Source organism: Piliocolobus tephrosceles, chromosome 15 (genome assembly GCF_002776525.5).
Source record: "Piliocolobus tephrosceles isolate RC106 chromosome 15, ASM277652v3, whole genome shotgun sequence".
Taxonomy (NCBI): Eukaryota; Metazoa; Chordata; class Mammalia; order Primates; family Cercopithecidae; genus Piliocolobus; species Piliocolobus tephrosceles.
This window is the reverse complement of record NC_045448.1, coordinates 96,591,605-96,615,345: the sequence shown is the minus strand read 5'-3', so window position 1 is coordinate 96,615,345 and position 23,741 is coordinate 96,591,605. Positions and strand designations below refer to the sequence as shown.

At 41.9% G+C, this 23,741-nt stretch overlaps 1 pseudogene; it reads left to right on the top strand.

Moving 5' to 3' along the window:
* Positions 1-440: 440 nt before the first annotated feature.
* Positions 441-863, top strand: LOC111525074 (annotated as a pseudogene).
* Positions 864-23,741: the final 22,878 nt, after the last annotated feature.

The window sequence follows — 23,741 nt, the reverse complement described above, 5'->3', positions numbered from 1 at the left end:
ATGGTGTTGGAGAAACTGAATATTCAGACGTAGAAAAATAAAACTGGACCCTTATCTCATGCCATATATGAAAATCAACTCAAAATGGATTAAAGACTTAAACATAAGACCTAAAACTGTAAAGCTACTAGAAGAAAATATTATAGGGAAACTATATGGCATTGTTCTGAGCAATGACTTTTTGAGATTTAATCCCCAAAGTGTAGGCAATGAAAGCAAAAATGAGATTACTACAAAATAAAAGACTGCTACACAACAAAAGAAACAATTAACAGATTGAAAAGACAACCTAAAAATTGGGAGAAAATATGTGTGAGCCATACATCTATTAAGTGGATAGTCTCCAAAATATACAAAGAACATAAATAACTCCATAAAATGAAAACAAAACAAATTTTAGAAATGATAAATATTTGAAGTAATAGAAATGTTGAGGGAAGATGGCGGACGACGAGAAGCTGCTGCCCGGTTGGGAGAAGCGCATGACCCGCAGCTCAGGCCGAGTATACTACTTCAACCACATCACTAACGCCAGCCAGTGGGAGCGGCCCAGCGGCAACAGCAGCAGTGGTGGCAAAAACGGGCAGGGGGAGCCCGCTAGGGTCCGCTGCTCGCACCTGCTGGTGAAGCACAGCCAGTCAAGGAGGCAGGAGAAACTCACCTGGACCAAGGAGGAGGTCCTGGAGCTGATCAACGGCTACATCCAGAAGATCAAGTCGGGAGAGGAGGACTTTGAGTCTCTGGCCTCACAGTTCAGCGACTGCAGCTCAGCCAAGGCCAGGGGAGACCTGGGTGCCTTCAGCAGAGGTCAGATGCAGAAGCCATTTGAAGAAGCCTCGTTGCGCTGCAGACGGGGGAGATGAGCCGGCCTGTGTTCACCGATTCCGGCATCCACACCATCCTCCACACTGAGTGAGGGTGGGGAGCCCAGGCCTGGCCTCGAGGCGGGGCGGGGCAGCTGGGCCCGCCAGCTCCCCTCTTACCCGCCAGCCAGTAGCCGAACCCCCCACTCCCTGCCACCGTCACACAGTATTTATTGTTCCCAAAATGGCTGGGAATGGGCCCTTCCAGATTGGGGGCCCTGGGTCCCCACTCCCTGTCCATCCCCAGTTGGGGCTGCGACTGCCGGATTCTCCCTTAAAGAATTGACTTCAGCAGGGGTGGGAGGCTCCCAGACCCAGGGCAGTGTGGTAGGAGGGGTGTTCCAAAGAGAAGACCTAGTCAGCAGAGCTGCCCCATGTTCCCCCAGGTCCTGGAGGCAGACTTGAGGACCGAGTTATTTCTAGTTAGGCCAGGCTCCACTGTTCAGTCGCAAAAGCAAACACTTGTGCGGCCCAGCTATGGGCCCTCTGAGCAACTGTGCAGCACCCTTTCACCCCCAATTAAACCCAGAACCACTAAAAAAAAAAAAAAAAAAAGGAATATTCATTAGCTGATATAATTATTCCACATTGTATTCATAAATGATAACATCATTTTATATCCCCAAAATATATATAAGTATCATTTATCAATTTACAATATAAATAAATAAACTTCAGGAAGACAGAAGAGAATAGGGAACATTCTTGGATTCTTTTCCTCATATTCATAGTTCTTTAGTGATTCTGATAAAAGAACCTATAGAGAGAAAAAGTAAGCAACCAAAAACAACCAAAAGTTGTTTTCACTTAGAGGCTACCTCAGAATCCTAATCCTGTTATCCTTCATTATCTAATTTTTTAAAGTCTGCTTTTAACAAGAAAGATTTGCAAATTCTCATCCCCTAAAATGTTAATTATTTTCCAATATATGCAATTTTTCTGACATGAATCACTTCTTTTCCCTTCGTTTGACCATGGCAGTAATCTAAAAGGGAGGACAGAGGAAGAAAAGCAAGGGGAATCTCAGATTTGTTTTACTATTTGAAATATGTAAAAAATGAAATAAGTAGAGGTTCCTCTTCAAAGGGACTTTCCTCCCAGTCTAATTGAGAATAGATATTAACCGCTCTTAGAAGCAAAATTTACTCAAAGACCTGTGCTAATATTCTTAAATATCTGCTAGCTGTAATAAAGAAATCATATACTCTGTGTTCTTAACCCCACATTTTAGCCTAGATATTTGCCCTGGCATGCCTGAACCAGTCCAAGCAAGCCTTAGGTCACAACCTATTTCTCTTCCTTATTTGGAAGTGTTTTTGCCTCTCTCAGCATTCCACAAGTTATTTCCTCTCTTCCTTTGTTCTCTCCTCTGCCTTTGCCTGTTTTGGGAAGTTCTAAGTTGCTAGCCAATCAAGTGAAGTACAGAATGTGAGGTCCTGTTCCAGCCAACAGAAACCAGACACAGCAGCAGGGTGGATGCGTCAGGTTATAAATGACCCTATCTTCTTTGTTCGTGTGTGTGCTCTCGTGGCAAGACTGCTAGTGAGCAGCACCCTTTCTGCAGAAAGTAAACTAGCCTTGTTGAGAGATCCTTTGTCTCAGTGTTGATTTTTGTGACACCAAGCACCCATTCCCAACACAATACAATCATTAAAATTAGACTTACAGATTTTCTGCAAATTTCCAGAGTTATCTTTACTAGCCTTGCTCCTTATTCGCTCTTAAAACCTAGTTTTTCTCTTCATCTTTTGCTAAAATTGCCATTATAGATTTCACTTTTTACTATAGAAAGTTTCTCTAACTAATATTTTACAGATAATTAGCATACCTTGATTTTCTTTTCTTATATCCTATCAGGAATCATTAGGACATGAGATTATAGATAAGACACAGAATAATGAAAATACTGGAAAAAGAGAAGCTGCCATTCAATCTCCGCATTCAGTGCTTGAGTAGGTAAGACCAGTCCACTTTGGTATCTGATGCAAGCAGTTTTCCATACAAAATCATCTGATGTGTAAGTAACTCAGCCACAGGAACCAGCAAGGAAAACATTCACAACCAGAATCGATGCCCCAGTCAGAACACATAGAAATGACTGGCATCAATGCATTACTTGTTACCCCTCTTCAGTGAATGTAAAGGAGTAACTCAAATATGGAAGTGGCTTATCAGCTGTAGATCCTAAGTTTAACAACCAAGAGACTGGTATTTGTTGTTCATTTAATACATTTTCTGCCCCATTCCTTCCAAAAAGCAAAACAAGATATTAATCTCTAGCATTCAAAGTTGGGAGATAGAATACATCTGCCACAGAAACAGTTCCATGTTTGCAGCATTTGAAATATTGGTATTTGCTAGTGTTTAGAAAGTAGGCATGAGTTAAATGAACATAAAGATAGATGATCAGGATCTTAGCTCTACCACTCAACCTATGTAACCTTGGACAAGTAACTGAATTTTAGCAATCCTCTTTACTAAGAAATAAATAAAACCAGGAATTGTGGTGCGTGCCTGTATTCCAGCTACTCAAGAGACTGAAGTGGGAGGACTGCTTGAGTCCGGGAGTTTCAGACCAGCCTAGGCAACATACTAAAACCCCATCTCTACAAAATAATAATAATAATAATAAAATAGAGAGGCATGGTAGCTCATGCCTGTAGTCCCAGCTACTCGAGAGGTAAGGCAAGAGAATGGCTTGAGCCCAGGAGTTTGAGACCAGCCTGGGCAACATAGCAAGACCCCATCTCAAAAGAAAAAAAAGGGGGCACGCCCAAGATGGCCAAATAGGAACAGCTCCAGCCTCCAGCTTCCAGCATGAGTGACACAGAAGACGGGTGATTTCTGCATTTTCAACTAAGGTACCGGGTTCATCTCACTGGGATGTGTCGGACAGTTGGCACTGGTCCGTTGGTACAGCCCCACCAGTGAGATCTGAGGCAGTGCCTCACCTGGGAAGTGCAAGGGGGAAGGGAATTCCTTTACCTAGCCGAAGGAAATTGAGACACACAACACCTGGAAAATTGGGTAACTCCCACCCTAATACTGTGCTTTACCAAGGGTCTTAGCAAACTGCACACCAAGAGATTATATCCCACACCTGGCCCAGAGGGTCCCACACCCCCGGAGCCTCCCTCATTGCTAGCACACCAGTCTGAGATCTAACTGAAAGGCGGCAGCGAGGCTGGGGGGGGCACCCGCCATTGCTGAAGCTTAAGTAGGTAAACAAAGCCCCCGGGAAGCTCGAATTGGGTGGAGCCCACCACAGCTCAAGGAGGCCTGACTGACTCTGTAGACTCCACCTCTGGGGACAGGGCACAGCTAAACAAAAAGCAGCAGAAACCTCGGCAGAGGTAAATGACCCTGTCTGACAGCTTTGAAGATAGCAGTGAATCTCCCAGCACGGAGGCTGAGATCTGAGAACGGACAGACTGCCTGCTTAAGTGGGTCCCTGACCCCTGAGTAGCCTAACTGGGAGACATCCCCCACTAGGTGCAGACCAACACCTCACACCTCACACAGCGGGGTACACTTCCGAGACAAAGCTTCCAGAGCAAGAATCAGACAGCAACACTCACTGTTTAGCAATATTCTATCTTCTGCAGACTCCGCTGCTGATACCCAGGCAATCAGGGTCTGGAGTGGACCTCAAGCAAACTCCAACAGACCTGCAGCTGAGGGTCCTGACTGTTAGAAGGAAAAATAACAAACAGAAAGGACACCCACACCAAAACCCCATCAGTACATCACCATCATCAAAGACCAAAGGCAGATAAAACCACAAAGATGGGGAAAAAGCAGTGCAGAAAAGCTGGAAATTCAAAAAATCAGAGTGCATCTCCTCCTCCAAAGGAACGCAGCTTATCGCCAGCAACAGAACAAAGCTGGACTGAGAATCACTTTGATGAGTTGAGAAAAGAAGGCTTCAGTCAATCAAACTTCTCAGAGCTAAAGGAGGAACTACGTAACCAGCACAAAGAAACTAAAAACCTGGAAAACAGATTTGACGAATGGCTAACTAGAATAACCAATGTAGAGAAGTCCTTAATAGAACTGATAGAGATGAAAACCATAACATGAGAACTACATGACAAATGCACAAGCTTCAATAACTGACTCAATCAACTGGAAAAAAGAGTATCAGTGATTGAAGATCAAATGAATGAAATGAAGCGAGAAGAGAAGTGTAGAGAAAAAAGAGTAAAAAGAAATGAACAAAGCCTCCAAGAAATATAGGATTATGTGAAAAGACCAAATCTACATCTGATTGGTGTGCCTGAAAGTGACGGGGAGAATGGAAGCATGTTGGAAAACACTCTGCAGGATATCATCCAGGAGAACTTCCCCAACCTAGTAAGGTAGGCCAACATTCAAATTCAGGAAATACAGAGAATGCCACAAAGATAATCCTCAAGAAGAGCAACTCCAAGACACAAAATTGTCAGATTCATCAAACTTGAAATGAAGGAAAAAATGTTAAGGACAGCCAGAGAGAAAGGTCCGGTTACCCACAAAGGGAAGCCCATCAGACTAACAGCAGATCTCTTGGCAGAAACTCTCCAACCCAGAAGAGAGTGGGGGTCAATATTCAACATTCTTAAAGAAAAGAATTTTAAACCCAGAATTTCATATCCAGTCAAACTAAGTTTCATAAGTGAAGGAGAAATAAAAGCCTTTACAGACAAGCAAATGCTTTGAGATTTTGTCACCACCAGGCCTGCACTACAAGAGATCCTGAAGGAAACACTAAACATGGAAAGGAACAACAGGTACCAGCCATTGCAAAAACATGTCAAAATGTAAAGTCCATCGATGCCAGGAAGAAACTGCATCAATTAACGAGCAAAATAACCAGTTAATATCATAATGGCAGGATCAAGTTCACACATAACAATATTACCTTAAATGTAAATGGTCCAATTAAAAGACAGACTGGAAAATTGGACAGTCAAGACCCATCAGTTTGCTGTATTCAGGAGACCCATCTCACGTGCAGAGACACACACAGGCTCAAAATAAAGGGATGGAGGAAGATCTACCAAGCAAATGGAAAACAAAAAAAAGCAGGGGTTGCAATCCTAGTCTCTGATAAAACAGACTTTAAACCATCAAAGATCAAAACTAGAACTCAGGACTAAGAAACACAATCAAAACCGCTCAACCACATGGAAACTGAACAACCTGCTCCTGAATGACCACTGGGTACATAACGAAATGAAGGCAGAAATAAAGATGTTCTTTGAAACCAATGAGAACAAAGATACAACATACCAGAATCTCTGGGACACATTTCAAGCAGTGTGTAAAGGGAAATTTATAGCACTAAATGCCCACAAGAGAAAGCAGGAAAGATCTAAAATTGACACTCCAACATCACAATGAAAAGAACTAGAGAAGCAAGAGCAAACACATTCAAAAGCTAGCAGAAGGCAAGAAATAACTAAGATCAGAGCAGAACTGAAGGAGATAGAGACACAAAAAACCCTCCAAAAAATCAATGAATCCACAAGCTGGTTTTTGAAAAGATCAACAAAATTGATAGACCGCTAGCAAGACTAATAAAGAAGAAAAGAGAGAAGAATCAAATAGATGCAATAAAAAATGATAAAGGGGATATCACCACCGACCCCACAGAAATACAAACTACCATGAGAGAATACTATAAACACCTCTACGCAAATAAACTAGAAAACCTAGAAGAAATGGATAATTTCATGGACACTTACACTCTCCCAAGACTAAACCAGGAAGAAGTTGAATCCCTGAATAGACCAATAGAAGGCTCTGAAATTGAGGCAATAATTAATAGCCTACCCACCAAAAAAAGTCCAGGAACAGACAGATTCACAGTTGAATTCTACCAGAGATACAAGGAGGAGCTGGTACCATTCCTTCTGAAACTATTCCAGTCAATAGAAAAGAGGGAATCCTCCCTAACTCATTTTACAAGGCCAACATCATCCTGATACCAAAACCTGGCAGAGACAAACAAAAAAAGAGAATTTTAGACCAATATCCCTGATGAACATCGATGCAAAAATCCTCAATAAAATACTGGCAAACTGAATCCAGCAGCACATCAAAAGGCTTATCCACCATGATCAAGTGGGCTTCATCCCTGGGATGCAAGGCTGGTTCAACATATGCAAATCAATAAACGTAATCCAGCATATAAACACAACCGAAGACAAAAACCACATGATTTTCTCAATAGATGCAGAAAAGGCCTTTGACAAAATTCAACAGCCCTTCATGCTAAAAACTCTCAATAAATTCGGTATTGATGGAATGCATCTCAAAATAATAAGAGCTACTTATGACAAACCCACAGCCAATATCATACTGAATGGGCAAATACTGGAAGCATTCCCTTTGAAAACGGGCACAAGACAAGGATGCCCTCTCTCACCACCCCTATTCAACATAGTGTTAGAAGTTCTGGCTAGGGCAATCAGGCAAGAGAAAGAAATCAAGGGTGTTCAGCTAGGAAAAGAAGAAGTCAAATTGTCCCTGTTTGCAGATGACATGATTATATATTTAGAAAACCCCATCGTCTCAGTCCAAAATCTCCTTAAGCTGATAGGCAACTTCAGCAAAGTCTCAGGATACAAAATTAATGTGCAAAAATCACAAGCATTCTTACACAGCAGTAATAGACAAACAGAGAGCCAAACCATGAATGAACTTCCATTCACAATTGCTTCAAAGAGAATAAAATACCTAGGAATCCAACTTACAAGGGATGTAAAGGATCTCTTCAAGGAGAACTACAAAACACTGCTCAGTGAAATCAAAGAGGACACAAACAAATGGAAGGACATACCATGCTCATGGATAGGAAGAATCAATATTGTGAAAATGCCCATACTGTCCAAGGTAATTTATAGATTCAATGCCATCCCCATCAAGCTACCAATGACTTTCTTCACAGAATTGGAAAAAACTGCTTTAAAGTTCATATGGAACCAAAAAAGACCCCGCATTGCCAAGACAATCCTAAGTCAAAAGAACAAAGCTGGAGGCATCACGCTACCTGACTTCAAACTATACTACAAGGCTACAGTAACCAAAACAGCATGGTACTGGTACCAAAACAGAGATATAGACCTATGAAACAGAACGGAGCCCTCAGAAATAATACCACACATCTACAGCCATCTGATCTTTGACAAACCTGACAAAAACAAGAAATGGGGAAAGGATTCCCTATTTAATAAATGGTGCTGGGAAAACTGGCTAGCCCTAAGCAGAAAGCTGAAACTGGATCCTTTCCTTACTCCTTATACGAAAATTAATTCAAGATGGATTACAGACTTAAATGTTAAACCTAATATCATAAAAATCCTACAAGAAAACCTAGGTAATACCATTCAGGACATAGGCATGGGCAAGGACTTCACATCTAAAACACCAAAAGCAACAGCAACACAAGCCAAAATTGACCAATGGGATCTAATTAAACTAAAGAGCTTCTGCACAGCAAAAGAAACTACCATCAGAGTGAACAGGCAACCTATAGAATGGGAGAAAATTTTTGCCATCTACTCATCTGACAAAGGGATAATACCCAGAACCTACAAAGAACTCAAACAAATTTACAAAAAAAAAAAACAACCTCATCAAAAAGTGGACAAAGGATATGAACAGACATTTCACAAAAGAAGACATTCATACAGCCAACAGACACATGAAAAAATGCTCATCATCACTGGCCATCAGAGAAATGCAAATCAAAACCACGAGATACCATCTACACCAGTTAGAATGGCAATCATTAAAAAGTCAGTACTTTGGGAGGCCGAGACGGGCGGATCATGAGGTCAGGAGATCGAGACCATCCTGGCTAACATGGTGAAACCCTGTCTCTACTAAAAAATACAAAAGACTAGCCGGGCAAGGTGGCAGGCGCCTGTAGTCCCAGCTGCTCAGGAGGCTGAGTCAGGAGAATGGTGTAAACCTGGGAGGCGGAGCTTGCAGTGAGCTGAGACCTGGCCACTGCACTCCAGCCCGGGAGACAGAGTGAGACTCCATCTCAAAAAAAAAAAAAAAGTCAGGAACACTTTTACACTGTTGGTGGGATTGTAAACTAGTTCAACCATTGTGGAAAACAGTATGGCAATTCCTCAAGGATCTAGAACTAGATGTACCATATGACCCAGCCATCCCACTACTGGGTATATACCCAAAGGATTATAAATCATGCTGCTATAAAGACACATGCACACGTATGTTTATTGTGGCACTATTCACAATAGCAGACTTGGAATCAACCCAAATGTTCATCAGTAACAGACTGGATTAAGAAAATGTGGCACATATACACCATGGAATACTATGCAGCCATAAAAAAGGATGAGTTCATGTCCTTTGTAGGGACATGGGTGCAGCTGGAAACCATCATTCTCAGCAAACTTTCGCAAGAACAGAAAACCAAACACCGCATGTTCTCACTCATAGGTGGGAACTAAACAATGAGATCACTTGGACACGGGAAGGGGAACATCACACACCGGGGCCTGTTATGAGGAGGGGGGAGGGGGAAGGGATGGCATTGGGAGTTATAACTGATGTAAAGGACGAGTTGATGGGTGCTGACAAGTTGATGGGTGCAGCACACCATCATGGCACACGTATACATATGTAACAAACCTGCACGTTGTGCACATGTACCCTGGAACTTAAAGTATAATAAAAAAAGAAAAAAGAAAAAGAAAAAAATAAAAAAACAATTTGTGGCTCTGACACATCAGTAGAGAGCTATGACTCAATTCAATTTTTTTTTAGAAAGGTGCAAATTGTGTCTTAGATGGATTCTATCACGCAGCAACTCCTCTACGTTCTAACCCACTTGTAATGTAAGGAAACAATGCAATTCTTTCTTCTAGTGTTGTCTTGAAATAAATCATTAATCCTTGCCTCTAAGTGAAGAAGATGTCAGGCTTCCCAGATTCATTTAATTTTTTTGAGGACACTGTCTTCCGTAAAACCAAAGAAGGAAAAGCATTTCATTGGTGAGGCAAATCAGATTAGGTCACATCATCAATGATCTGTCATCCCTGGAATCTTCAGCCTGGGCATCCTCCATATACGAACAGCAATGGTTTGCCACGTTCAAAGAGCAGAAGACCGTAAAGTTGAAAATGAGAACCTCAAATAAAGAACCCCTTGAAAAGAACAGCATGAGTTGTAAAAAGCATGCCAAGGCTGGGGAGTTCAGCTGGTAGACAACAAAGTTTAACTTCAGCCTTGACTTCCTGCCACTTACCAAGTGCAACATTAGTTTCAAGTACAACACACAGGATCATCATGTAATAGAGTACATCTGGAATTCTTCCAGAGCAGTGAGAAATTTATTTGCACTGGGACTAGTAAATATTATATCTTCACCTTTAAAAATAATCAGGAAAAGGGGTGATGAAAACGAATGGGAAACTTCTCATTTTTCTCTTATGTATCTGCTGTAATTTCCTATAAATAACATTCCAATAGAAAAAATACAATGAATGTCAGAAATGCATAAACATTGTCAGGAAGCATATGTCAACAGCATATGTCAGGAAGCAAATCAGGATCTCAGTCACTATAGTAGCTGCTGTATTATTTTTGGCATGTCTTTCTATACGGACGTGGAATTTAAACAAAGAAAGATCTAGAACGTAGGCAAATATCACAGTGTCCATGGTACACTGTGATACACGTGTTTTTTTGTTTGTTTTGTTTTGTTTTGTTTTTGAGATGAAGTCTTGCTCTGTCACCCAGGCTGGAGTGCAGTGGCACACTCTCAGCTCACTGCAACCTCTGCCTCCTGAGTTCAAGCAATTCTCCTGTCTCAGCCTCCAGAGCAGCTGGGATTACAACAGTGTACCATAATACCCAGCTAATTTTTGTATTTTTAGTAGAGATGGGCTTCACCATGTTGGTCAGGCTGGTCTTGAACTCCTGACCTCAGGTGATCTGCCCGCCTCAGCAAACCAAAGTGCTGGGATTATAGAAATGAACCACTGCGCCCAGCCAGCTGGTACAAATTTAAACATCGCCTCTCCCCAGGACGTCGATCTTGCACACCAGTTCCAACAGGCCAGCATAGTCCCTTTGATCGTCTGAGTGATCACATTAATAGTCTACTTTTTGACCTAACATGTGGCATCCATTGCCCCAAAAGTTAGATTAGAGCTTGATTCTTTCTGAAGCAATCTAAAATCAATTGTTTTAAAACTTTCCCAACATGCAGGAGAACGAAATATCCATTCCTATTCCCAGGAAAAAATATACAGCACACTTCCCATTATTTTTTTGTCATGTCCTTCTTAGTGTAACAATTAGAATTGTATACTTCACAAATTCTGAATTTACAACGTGCTTCCCCTAAACCATATATGCCTCTTATTTTGAGTTGATACCATATTTACCAAGTAATTTAAGGTGAGAGCACCAGAAATTCTTTGCATTGTGGTAATTCGATGTCATTGGGTAAGACCATATACTTAATATAATTATTTACTATTTATTACATGAGGTTCAATTATTTATTTACATTGCTGCCTCCCACCGCTCTGTCACAATCTTCACAAGGGCAACCACTATGATTTATTTCTTTCTGCTTCCTCATTACCTTAGAATATACTTGGTACATAGTAAACAATATGGTTAGGTATAAATGAAGGAATGAGTTACATTCTACATTCATACCTTTCTATCCTGTTGCCCTCAAAACACACAAAGCCTATAACATATAATGCCATTTCATACATATCTTTTTCCATTTTACAGTCTCTTGCTCTATTTTTAAAAATATATTCCAGCTAGTTTATGAGATAAGAAATGTCAATGATGATATTGTATCTTTTTGCCATAATCACAGGATGAATAATGTACTTCCTGAACTAGGACCGTGAACACTCTGAAGCATCCTTTCCCAGCAATGGCAAGCAATGTACAGTAGGTGATGCTCTCCAGATGTCTTCCATTTGGAATCAAGTGAATAAGTACAGTAGCATTCGCTCTGTACATGCCGTACATACATCAGGTACACATGAAGTGCTGATGAATGAATGATGGAAAGGTTAGTCTGCAGGAAATAGCAGTGGTCTTCCTAGGGAACAAGACAGGGGCTTTGGTATAAAGATATTTCACAAACAAAGCTCCAACTGAAAGTCCTGTGCAAAGGATGTGATGGGAAGTTCTTTTGTTTCTTTCCATAATGAAAAACTCTGTCTTGAACATCACCTGGCACATTAGTAAGGAGGTGGCAGCAGATGACATCAGAAGCTTAATTCTCCCCAAATTTATAATGAATCCATGATTATTTATTAAAATGTAAAATCACCTCTAACTGCACCCGGAGATGTTCTATTTGTACATTTCCTTTCATCATTTTATGTATTTTTCACGTAAGTGAGATCACAGCACATGGATCTTTATATCTTGCTTTTTTCTTTTAATATAACAACCAATTCTCAATTACCTGGCTTATAAATTCTTCAATAACAAGAGAAGCTGGAAGCTCCTAGGGCAATATTGAGTATGTCTGAAACAAATATGGCCAATTCAATCTCTTCTTCACATTACTTTCCCTCCAGATTAAATGTTCAGGGAGAAGGTATAGATTTTAAAATTACACTTCAGAACATCAGTGGTGATGGAAATTTTGTCTGAACTAAAGAATCAGACAATGGCTCCAGCCACAGTTGTCTGCACTTCCAGTACCTCTGAAGATGGGGCTGAAGAGCAGAGAAAGAAGGAGTTCTATTTGTTTAAAAATGATTTTAGTTTGAAGAGCAGTTTGTAAAATAAATATTGGTATAGCATAAGCTTGAGATGAGTCACCTATTACATTACATACTAAATGTAACACCTGGGGCATTACATTTAGTATGCTTTGTTTTGAGGGCAACAGGATAGAAAGGTATGAATGTAACTCATCCCTTCATTTATTCTTAACCATATTGTCTACTATGTATCAAGTATATTCTAAGGTAATGATGAAGCAGAAAGAAATAAATCATTGTGGTTGCCCTTGTGAAGATTATGACACAGTGGTGCGAGGAAGCAATGTGAACACATAATTAAACCTCATGTAATAAACAGTAAATAATAATATTAAGTATATGATCTTACCCCCTCCCATTCCCCGCCCTGTTCCTCTTCCTGTCCCAATGCACAGTAACCTCTGGAAGACAATACCTGGAGGCCTAGGGCTCTCAATAAAATGGCTATAAAAACTGTTATAGGTGGACTCCGTGATATTATAACATATCTGTCATTCTGTCAGCATTTAGCATACATGTCATTTGTATGCATCCTTCATCATTACAGAGTTCAAATTAAGAAGTAAGAATCTTCGTGAAAGGCAGCTGCTGACACTTTGGGCAGTGGCCAAATTTCCCGCATTCAAATACCAGTGCTGCCACCGATGGGGTGTATTACCTTGGACAAGTTACTCAACCTCTCTGTTCTTCTGTTGTATCTTACATAAAATGGGAAAATATTAGTAACGACTTCAAGTAGATGTTGTGGACAGTAAATGAATTATTACACGTAAAGAGTTTAGGATGATGCCTGCAACATTGCAACCCCTCCTCAAAGAGATACAATTAACACAGAGATAGGAATCCGAACACCAGACTCTTCTGATCTCTCATTCATTTGTCCAGACCAAAATTACAGAATTTTCCGAGCCCATGTTTCCTGATATATTATAGGAACCTAATAATAATTCATTTCTCACTAAGATGTTAGAGGAAAACCAACTTTGAGACTCTTTGAATCTCCAAAAAAGTTTCCCATGATATTTAAATTATAAACTGTTCTAATTTTTAAATAACTTTCATATTATAAAATAATATATATTTATTGAAGATTCCAGATATTAAGTTAAATGTCATCCCATCTTCTAGAGATAGCGTTAACGTTTTAGCATACATTCATCAAGTTTTTCTACGCATGTTTTTTGATTTTTTTGTTTGTTTGTTTTTGAGACAGAGTCTCGCTTTGTTGCCCAGGCTGGAGTGCAGTGGTGTGATCTCGGCTCACTACAAGCTCCACCTCCTGAGTTCACGCCATTCTCCTGCCTCAGCCTCCCAAGTAGCTGGAACTACAGGCGCCCACCGCCACACTTGGCTAATTTCTTTTTGTATTTTTAGTAGAGACAGGGTTTCACCGTGTTAGCCAGGATGGTCTCGATCTCCTGCCCTTGTGATCCGCCCACCTTGGCCTCCCAAAGTACTGGGATTACAGGCGTGAGCCACCGTGCCCGGCCACTATACATGTATTTTTATGGTAAAGTATTTTTTGTCGCTACATTTTAAGTACTGTTAGAGGCTGGAAAAAGTCACTTCATAGTGGTTCAGAATGAGCAATTAAATGACCATGAAAAGGTTTGACTGCTATTGTACTTTCTGCAGGGCTCTGAAAAGTAAAGCTAGATAAAAGTCAAGACAAGCGATAAAGACTACCTCATCACTCACACTGACCAGTTACAATGCAGCCAAATAACATTTTGTTTTCAATGCAATTAATAGCCCATGTGGTTCCTTGTAACACTTTTTAAAATAATAAAGTAAAAGAAATATGCATTAGTTTTCTCTCTAATGGCCTTTCTAAACCTCTATGAGGCCCTAATTTGATCATTGCACAGTCATTCCTGATCCTAGATACATACCCAGGACCATTTCCCTGTAATTCCTAATCCAGAATCCACTACTAAGAAATCCCAAATGTCATCCTTACAATGGTATGAGTTACTAATGAAATGTAAAAGTTAAGGATAATTCAAGTTTTTCATACAGCTAGGTACATTCAATTTTCTTTTTACTCTGAGATTATGCTCTCACACTTGATGTTAAAATATCCTTCTTAATGAAATGGAAGTGTGATTGTAACCTTTTTTGGAAATATCCTTACTTGGAAAAATAAACATCAGGCCCCACATTTTTTACATTGATTTATGAAATACGTAAGTCAGTGAGCCTCCCCTTAAAAGATATCTTCTTTTAGTAGTGCTTTTACATTTTAGAAAAAAAATTTTTTTTGAGACAGTGTTTCTCTCTCACCCAGCCTGGAGTGCAGTGGCATGATCTTGGTTCACTGCAACCTCTGCCTCCCAGGCTCAAGCAATTCTCTTGTCTCAGCCTCCTGAGTAGTTGGGTTTACAGGTGTGTGCCACCAAGACCAGCTAATTTTTGTGTTCTAGCAGAGATGGGGTTTTGCCATGTTGGCCAGGCTGGTCCCAAACTCCTGGCCTCAAGTGATCTGCCCACCTCAGTCTCCCAAAGTGCTGAGATTACAGGTATATTTTAGAAATTTAATTGAAAAGAAATGGTAAGAGAATATGACATACATGAGAACTGCCTAGATACCTTATTGTTAGTAACAATGTTGCTGTTGTCACTATGGCTACATTCTTCTCCTAGGGACATGGAAAGATTGGGCGTTCCCACCTCTGAAGTTAAGACATGCCAGATGGCCTGCTTGGCTAATTAAACATAAGATGAAGTTACATGTATTTCTCATGGGTAGAAACGTTAAGAGTTAGAGCTTGGCTTACTTTTACCACGCCAACCAACAAGACTCCAGATGGGGCAGGGTGCCAGGCTGGGTTTCACAGTGAGAAGCCTGGACTAAGGGATCATGAACAGATCTCAGGTGATCCACAACAGACAGGCAGCACGAGACAGAAAAAGACTTATGCTAGTAGCCACTGAAACATCAAGACTTTTTGTTACCAATACTGAAGAGTAGAATTGCTTTTCAACAGAATAAAAGATTTGAGGATATAAATTCCCTTACAATTTAAAAAGAAGCAAAAGATTTGAACATATGCTTCACCAAAGAAGACATGTGAATGGCAAATATGCACATGAAAAGATGTTCAATCTCATTACCCATTAGAGGAATACGAAGCAAAACCACAGTGAGATCAATGAGATACCATAGAACACTTATCAGAATGACTAAAAAAAAATACAGACAATACCTGAATACAAAAATACAATTTAACTAGATCTCTAATATATTAATAGTGGGAATACAAAATGATAAACCCACTCTGGAAAGTAATTTGGCCATGCATTGATAACATTAAACACACACTTACTACGTGTCAAATCCATCTTTTATTTTAAGAGTGTGGTATGTCCAGGCATGGTGGCTCACACGTGTAATTCCAGCACTTTGTGAGGCCAAGGCAGGCAGATCACGAGGTCAGGAGATCAAGACCATCCTGGCTAACATGGTGAAACCCTGTCTCTCTAAAAATACAAAAAAAAATTAGCCAGGCATGGTGGTGGGTGTCTGTAGTCCCAGCTACTCAGGAGGCTGAGGCAGGAGAATGGCATGAACCCGGGTGGTGGAGCCTGCAGTAAGCCAAGATCGCGCCACTGCACTCCAGCCTGGACGACACAGCCAGACTGCCTCTCAAAAAAAAAAAGAGTGTGGTACACATCCACATTCATCCATTTACATATTATCTCTGCCTGTTTTTACACTATAACAGCAGAGTTGAGTAATTGCAACAGAGACCATAAAGTCCACAAATCTTCATATATTTACCATCTGAGAGCCAGGCGTGGTGGCATGCACCTATAGCCCCAGCTACTCTGGAGGCTGAGGCAGGAAGATCACATGAGTTTGGGGCTGTAGTGCTCTATGATCACACCTATGATAGCAACTGCACTCCAGCCCAGATAACACAGTGAGATCCCGTGTCTTTACAAGACAGAAAAATTACCATCTGGCCCTTTATAGATAAAGTTTGCCAACCTCTTCCCTAGAGAAATGAAAATTCATATTTACAAAAAAATACATGTACATGGATGTTTATAGCACATCTGTTCATGATTGTTAAAAACTGGTAACAGCCCAAACATCATTCAGCTAGTGAATGGATTTATAAACTGTAGTCCATCCATAAAATGGATATTATAGCAATAAAAATGCACCAACTATTAACACAGGCAACAACTTGGATGAATCTCAGAAACATTTCGGTGAGTGACAGGAGTCTGTTTCAAAAGGTCACATGCTGTGTGATTCCATTTATAATACTTTTGTGAAGATAAAACTATAATGATAGAGAACAGATCAGTGGTGTCCAGAGGCTACAGATCAGGGGGAAATGCGACTACGAAGACAAGTACGATGGAGTTTTGTGGGATGGTAGGACCAGTTTCCTGACTGTGGTGGTGGTTACACTAACCTATACATCTGCTAAAACTCACAGACCTGTAGACCAAAAAAGTACATTTTAGCATATATTAAATGTTTAAAGCAGGTGGAGTACTGCTGTCTCCCATGAGGCATATACAAGACCTTTAATAATCTTTTTAGTTCCTAATGAATAATAAATAATACTGCAATCTTGGCCAAGTATTTAATATTTCCTAAGACATACCTCAAGGATATTGGTAAAAATGCAAAACACACCAACTTGCTAATCCAGTATGAAAGTAAAAAATTATTACTTCGCTAAATGAATAGTCTTAGAATTCGAGTCTATTCAGAGCAGAATTCCTGATGCTGCAGATTGTTCATCCCCTCTCTGGTTGGGTTACACATGCAGGCTTCCACAAATGGGCCACAGCAGACTATGCCAGGGGCCCAGCTCATGCCATCAAGTGTCAAAAAGGACATGCTTTATTCTTTGAGAGTTTATCTCTGACTGTGTGATGAACACACAAGGGAAGCTAAACAATTGGACCAAAAGGGGTTGAGTTTGCAGAGTGGTCCCCCCACCCCCATGAGGGTTTGAAAAGCCTGTTTGCAAGATAGATACCAATAGCTAACAGGTCAGCCTGAGAGTAAGATAAGGAAGATGCTAAGAGAGAATCAAAAATGGGTCTGGGCTCCAAGGAACCAGGGGCAAGCAGGTCCTTTCCTAGCCCTGGAGGAGGGAAATAACAGAGAAGGGGAGAAGAGAGACACACTTTGAAAGTGAAAGACAACAGCCTCCAAAAATAGGAAGCCCTGAATGTTCCTGAAATGAAAGAGAACAGTCAGAACCTTCTCACAGGTGTTTATTTGCTCCAGAATATTGATTTTGTACTTGTAGCTAGAAGCAGGCACAAACTCAGCTAGAGGCACGACCTGTGGTATTTAACCAAGCAATCTCCCTTTCTTCTTGTTCCAATCATTGCCCTTTGCCCTTCTTTGCTGGCTCTCCAATCCCTCCGGGCACATGCATGTGCACACACAGGCACATAGCTCCCCACCTCAGCCCCAGCATGTGCTCTAGCACTGCTTTAAGGCATTCTTTTCCATTGTGTCCCCTGACCTCTGTACCCCAGCTCCCCCCATTTTTTGGCTCACATGGTAGGACCTGGCCTCCCACTTTATCTAGTTTCTTCCCCAGGAATAGAGATGGGACAACAGCAAACACTTTGTGGAGAGAAAATCTGCCCAGAGGCTTTGTCTCTGCTAAGTTAGACGCACATTTTTTTCTAGCTTGAGACATAAGCCAGGCTGGATGACATAGTGAATGACAATGGAACTTTCACTTCAACCTGAGGATGAGCTTAACAATATACCACTTGCCAACTGAAGAACTTATCTCATAACCGTGTTTGAAAGTCCTGGGAATACATTTGAAAAATCGATGTTGTCTTGTGGATGCTAAATATCCCAGTAAGCTCAGGGTATCCAAACCAACTCCGTGAATCAGGGCATCTGCAGAAGGCAGCAATGAGAATGGGTGCCCCTTGCTAAAGGGGAAGATGGAATGCCCCACACTAAGTACGAAAGGACTTAGAGTGTAAGAAGTCTTTGCACCAGACACTGTGTTAAGCATTTATATGTCTGACAGTTCAAACACATTCGAATGTTCAGCAATACATCAGGAAAGTAATATTACTCCCATTTTACAGGTAAGAAAACTAAGGCTTACAATGTTGTTATATATATATATATATTTTTTTTTTCTTCTTTTTTTTTTTTGAGATATAGTCTCGCTCTGTCGCCAGGCTGGAGAGCAGTGGCGCGATCTCGGCTCACTGCAACCTCCGCCTCCCGGGTTCCAGTGATTCTCCTGCCTCAGCTTCCCGAGTAGCTGGGATTACAGGTGCCTGCCACCACACCTGGATAATTTTTGTGTTTTTAGTAGAAACAGGGTTTCACCATGTTGGCCAGGCTGGTCTCAAACTCCTGACCTTGTGATCCATCCACCTCAGCCTCCCAAAGTTCACAGGCCAGAGTAACTGGACCCTTGGGGAACACAGCCACCTCAAAAGAAAGACAACCAGAGAGCACTTGCCAAAGTATGGGAACAAAATAAGAAATCACATGCCACCCAAATGAAGTATGAAAGAATAGCAGGAGTACACAACAGACCGAATACATAGTAGAATAGCTACATCTCAAAAACAAGTTATTAATGAGGGAAAGATCAGATGGAGGAATTCTTGCAGACAGAGGGATAGCAGGAAATGATTTAAAAAGATGGGAAATGTAGAAGCAAAGCCGAGATAAGTAGAAAGTGTAAGGTTAGCCTAGAGAAAGGACGAGAAGACCTAAAGTCAGGCAAGCAAATTTATTAACCTGCCGGGCTGCTCCTTAACAGCCAGAGGAGGCAGCACCTGAGCTTACAGGCTAGGGGGTGTAAGTATTTTCTGGAGAGGGTGTGGGGGTGTTCAGGGGCTTTTGGGGTGTGTCTACATCTGCAATTGTCAGTTCTTGCCTTACTTGGCTCAGGATATCAGGATATGGTTTAGCCTGGGAGTAGTTACAGCTGTACCTGTCATTCTGGGAACTTGGGGCAGGGGCAACTTTTTGGAAGAAATATAAACTGCAGGGCATTTAGGGGAGGGGCCTTGTTGCATTCTTTTGGGGGCAAGGGGTCCTTAACATTCCAGCCTTTTAGTAGGTAACAGAAGAGGGGCACCGTTGTCATCTGGCTGCTTCCTGCTGGGTAGGGGTGACAGTTGGTGGGAGAGGCTGGATGGTAGGGACTGCCATTCCTGGAGCCGTCAGTATCCTTGGAGTAGCATCATACCTTGTACTATTCCATGGGTGAAGGCGCTAATACCATCTTGTAAAAACTGGGTAAGGAGACGTAAGAGGCAGGGGCCAAATGCTAAAAGGAGAAAAATGGTTATGGTAGGGCCTAGATGGGGCAATAGCCAGGGTGCCTAGGAATTACAAAACTACTGGGACCAGGACTCTGAAAGGCACTGACTGATTTTAGAAGCTTTTTTATTTAACTGTCAGGCAGCATCTCGTACAATTCCTGACTGGTTAGTATAGAAACAGCATTCTTAAAGAGATGCACAGTCCACATTTTTCGGCAGTGAGGAGATCTAAACTTTGATGGTTTTGAAGAGTTACTGCTGCTAAAGAGTCTATTTGGGATTGGAGAGTAAGGATGGATTTGGCCATGTCTTGTAGGCTGTCCGAGAGATCTTTTGAAAGAGAGTGATAGTAGGACAGAAAGGTGGACAAGCCTGCTATCTTTGTTCCTGTTGCAGTGGCGATTCTTAGTACTATAAGCAGGGGTATTAGCTGTACGGCTCTGAGTTGACAGACTTGAGCTTTAATAAGGACTGGTAAACTCTGATTTCCAGGGGCAATGTCAATTTCGGGGCTTAAGAAGACTAAGGTGCAGGTACCAGTCTAATTCATAGGGAGGCACACATAGATTGAAGTTCTGCACAAGAAAAACATACTTTGGCTGGGCAGACAGAACTGGTTATGTCTTTTAGTGAGGCAAATAGGTGCAGGGAAGAGAAATACAGGCAAAGGAGAAGATACAGGGGGTAGGCACTAATATGGAAAGATTAGTGAAGGGATGTTAGAATTTCTTTGGTTTGTTCTTGGGGGAGGATGAGTTTTTGATTTTTCACTAGCCAGTTTCCTTGGAAGGAAGCTCCTTGTTGTAGTAGAGAAGCTTTTTTGGTGGGAGAACATTGGGGTTGGATTGTGGGAGTAATGAGGAGGGAGGCAGGCGCAGAAGAAAGGGAGACTTCCTTTGCTACCTTATTGGCCTTTCTGTTCCCTCTTGAGATCTCATCGGATCCTATTTGATGTCCCTGACAATGTGTAACTCCTACTTTATTGGGGTGGTTCACAGCCTGAAGGAGTTGGTAAATGAGGGGTCTGTTAGTGATGGGGGTGCCTTTGGCAGTAAGGAATCCTCTCTCCTGCCAGATGGTGGCATGGGAATAAAGAATGTGAGGTGTATTTGGAGTCTGTGTAAATGTTGGCTCATTTGCATTTGTACAGAGTTAGGGCCCTACTGAGGGCTATGAGTACTGCCTTTTGGGAGGAGGTTTTGGGCATAGGGGCTTGGCTTTAATTACTCAGTTAAGAGAAACGACCAGATATCTAGCCACTCTAGGGGAGTCAGTGGGCCCGCAGGAAGAGCCATCTATGAATAGCTGGTCATTGGATTGGTGAGAGGCTCAGAGATGTTTGGAAAATGTGGCTGTAGGTGGTCTAGGATGTCAGTGCAAGAATGAGTAGGAGAGGAAGAGGACATGGGGAGTAAGGACACCGGGTTGAGGGGAGCACTTTTTTGGCAAGACAGAATTCGGGATTTTCGATAAAGAGGGCATGGAGTAATTGGATCCGGGAAGGAGAAAGGGAGCTTAATCCTCCAGAGGAGAGGAGATCTCGTTAATTGTGATGACTGTGGACAGTGGTGTTTTGGCCGAACGTAAGTTTCTTGCTTTCCAGAGCTAAAATGGCCGCGGCTGCTAGCGCTCTAAGACAGGTTGGCCACCCTTGGACTGTGTTGTCTAGTTGTTCAGAGAGGTAAGCTACAGGGGCAAAGGAAGGAGGATTTCTTTTCTGTTGCCCTAAGACACTGAGGGATATCCCGTGGCTTTCAGCAGTACAGAGAGTAGCAAGGTTGGGAGACATGAGGTAAGGACAGGGCTGGTGCAGTCATAAGAGCAGTTTGGAGCTTGTGGAAACTGAGGAGTATGTTATGTAAGGGGCTCAGGCGTTCACTGAGGGTGGCTTTGGCTGCTTTATAGAGGGGGCAAGCTAGGAGGGCAAAGTTGGGAATCTATATCCTAAATAAGCCTGTTAGTCCTAAGAAAGAGGGAATTTTACTCTTAGAGGAAGGTGGAGGTAGGCTGTCTATTAAGGCTGCCCATGCCGGGGTCATGGCTCAGTCCCTGGGAGAGAGTTGGACTCTTAAGTATGTCACTGTTGGGGTGGAGAGTTGTGCTTTGGAACGGGAGAACTTATATCCTTTGTTAGCAAGAGAGTTTAGAAGGGTAACAGTGTAAGTTTGAGAGTCTTCTAGGGAGGGGCTACAGAGAAGGAGTCATCCACATATTGAAGAAGACGGTTGGGGTAAAGGTCTAAGGAGGTGAGGTCTTAGGCTAGGGCTTGTTCAAAGAAATGAGGACTATCTCTGAAGCCTTGGGAGAGGACAGTCCATGTGAGTTGTTGTGATTGAAGGGTCTCAGGGTCAGTCCAGGTGAAAGCAAAAAGGTTTTGGGAATCAGGGTGTAGGGGAATGGTAAAGAAGGCATCCTTTAGGTCAATGGCGGTATGGTGGGTAGTGTTGGAGGGGACAAGAGAGAGAAGTGTATAGGGGTTAGGGACTACAGGATGAATAGGAACGACAGCCTAACTGATGGTTCAGAGGTACTGGATGAGTCCGTACAAGCCATCTGATTTCTTAACAGGGAGGATGGGGGTGTTATATAGAGAGTGAGTTGGTCTAAGGAGACCACACAAGCCGAACTTGTTTATAATGGCCTGTAGGCCTTTTTGGTGGGTGAGAGAGATGGGGTATTGGGGTACATTGGGAAATTTGGAGGGGTCTTTTAATTGGATTTTGATGGGATATGGTGAGCAGCTAGGGACGGGGTGGTGGTGTCCCACGCTACTGGGTTAACAAGAGAGGTGGGAAACGGGTACTGGGCAGAGGATTCAGGGGTCAGACTAGCGGAAAGGAGCAGATGAAAAAAACTCACATAGATAAAAATCTGTATGTTTAAGAAAAAGCCAAAGAGAAATTCTAAATGTGGTAATTACTTTAAAATATTGTAGAAAAAGAATTATACCTACTAATACAATTTCTTTTTGTTTTTTGTTGTTGTTGTTGTTGTTGTTGTTTGTTTGTTTGTTTTGAGATAGAGTCTTGCTCTATCACCAGGCTGTAGTGCAGTGGCACGATCTCGGCTCACTGCAGCCTCTGGCTCCCTGATTCAAGCAATTCTCCTGCCTCGGCCTCCCAAGTAGCTGGGATTACAGTCAGGTGTCACCACACCCAGCTAATTTTTTTATTTTTAGTAGAGATGGGGTTTCACCATGTTGGTCAGGATGGTCTCGATCTCCTGACCTTGTGATCTGCCCACCTCAGCCTCCCAAAGTGCTGGGATTACAGGCGTGAGCCACCGCGCCCAGCCACAATTTCTAAATTAACACAAATTCAGCACAACCCCAGTCAAGCTTAAGAAATCTTAATGTAAAATGTACAGGAAAGAATGAAAGGCTCACAACAACCAAGCCAATCTGAAAAAGCAGCAGCTATGGGACCTGCTCTGCCAGACAGCAGGACGGCCCCAGAGAAGGACCAATGCCCCCGGGTGGCATGTCACCAGAGTAGACACACAGTCAGGGACCAGAACAGAAAGCCCAAAGACCGCAGGCCGAGTATGTGGAAACTTTGTATATGATAAAGTAGCCATCTCAAATCAATGGGGAAAGCACTGATGGCTAATAGATCATATTTTTTAAATGACTTTAGCTTAACATATGAAAAAAATAAAGCTGAATTCCAGTCTATCAACTTATGCAAAGGAGGAATCTAGGTAAAGACTAAATTTGAGAGGTAAAAGTGTAGGGATAACAGTGTATTCCATTCAGTCAGGCAAGGTGGCTCATGCCTATAATCCCAGCTATTTGGGAGGCCAAGACGGCTGCACTGCTTGT